Source organism: Charadrius vociferus, unplaced genomic scaffold (assembly GCF_000708025.1).
Source record: "Charadrius vociferus isolate BGI_N301 unplaced genomic scaffold, ASM70802v2 scaffold964, whole genome shotgun sequence".
Taxonomy (NCBI): domain Eukaryota; kingdom Metazoa; phylum Chordata; class Aves; order Charadriiformes; family Charadriidae; genus Charadrius; species Charadrius vociferus.
In genome coordinates this window covers 196,191-197,935 of record NW_009647945.1, presented here as the reverse complement: position 1 = coordinate 197,935, position 1,745 = coordinate 196,191, and positions in this window count along the sequence as shown.

The following is a 1,745-nucleotide window of genomic DNA, read 5'->3' as shown; positions in this document are numbered from 1 at the left end:
ATGCTCCGGAGCCAGGGATGCTCTGGCGGGATGCTCTAGATTCAAGGATGCTCCGGAGTCAGGGATGCTCCAAAGTTAGGGATGCTCTGGCGGGATGCTCCGGAGTCAGGGATGCTCTGGAGTCAGGGATGCTCCAGTGGGATTCTCCAGAGCCAGGGATGCTCCAGCAGGATGTTCCAGAGCCAGGGATGCTCCGGTGGGATGCTCCGGAGTCAGGGATGCTCCAGAGCCAGGGATGCTGCAGCAGAGATGCTCCGGTGGGATGCTCCGGAGTCAGAGATGCTCCAGCAAGTGCTCTGGAGTCAAGGATGCTCCAGAGTTAGGGATGCTCCAGCAGGATGCTCCGAAGTCAGGGATGTTCCAGAGTCAGGGATGCTCCAGTGGGATGCTCCAGAGCCAGGGATGCTCCAGCAGGATGCTCCGAAGTCAGGGATGCTCCGGAGTCAGGGATACTCCAGAGTCAGGGATGCTCTGGAGTTAGGGATGCTCTGGCAGGATGCTCTGGCAGAATGCTCCAGTGGGATGCTCTGGAGTCAGGGATGCTCCAGGCCCTGGGGGGCTCTGGGCTGCCCCCAGGGGCACCTGGTGGGGGTGCTCGCCCTGGGTGAACTGGAGCATGGGTGGGAGGTTGGGCCAAAGGGAGGTGGGCCCGTGCCAACCTGTGTTGATGCTAATGAGGGCATCCAAGACAGGTCATGTATGCCTACAGTGGGCTTGGAAAGGAGCATGCAGAGCAGAGCCGAGACCCCTGGGAAGGACCCAAAGGGGACTGCAGCTGCACTGGGGATGGGACTGGGGACACGGGAATGTCTCATCGCTCTTGGACTCAGCACAAAGTGTTGCTGGACACGGTGAGCACAACCCAGCAAGGCAAAGCTTTTGCTTTTTGACTGAGTACCAGGGCAGTGACGATGGCCTGTTGCGATGGAGCAGTGAACATGGAGCCTTCCCCTCGCTCCCAGCTCCAGCCCGGACTCCCAGTAGGAGTGAGGCATGAGCAGACGCTGGAAAATGTTTTCTGCACACTTGTGCCAGGTCAGAGAGATGGGAAGAGGCAACGCTGCCAAAGCTGCCGGGGAGGTGTCCTGGAGCCCACTCCAGCGGGCTCTGCCTGGCACGTGGTGCCTGTGCCATAGGCATTACCACCAGCCAAGCTGTCCTTCTGTCCTGGCTCTGGGGACAAACGGACACAGCTGAGAGCACTCTGCCAGCATCCCTTCTCGCCCCCTGCCAGGCGGCACCCCCACTCCCCAGGCTGTCTGGGTATCCCTCGCTGCCCACCCAGGACATGGGGGCACTGGATCTGGGAGCCACAGGGATGGGATGTGGGAGACGGGGCAACCGGCGGAGCAGGGTGGGTGGCCCAGGGTTGGTGGGCAAGTGGGAGCTTCTAGGGGTGTCTGAGAGGGGCTGGGGAGGGAAGGGAGACCCAGGAACCATGGGGATCCCCCCGGGGTGCCCCCAGGCTGGTGCTCAGGCATCGGCTGGGGCATGGATGGGTGGTCTTGGCTGGCAGTAGAAGGGGCTAGAGTGGGAGGTGGACTGGGAATGTGGTGGGTGCAGGAGGACTGAGCCAGGGAGAGGGGACTCGGGCACCAGGGGAGGGCTGGGGCAACCGGGGTGTTGCAGGGGGCACTGGGCAGGAGCCAGGGGTCTGGCATGGGGCAGGGGGCACCAGGGTAGGGGCAGGGGGACAGGCATGGGGCAGGGGCCACCGGCGTGATGCTGGTGGCACTGAGGCAGTG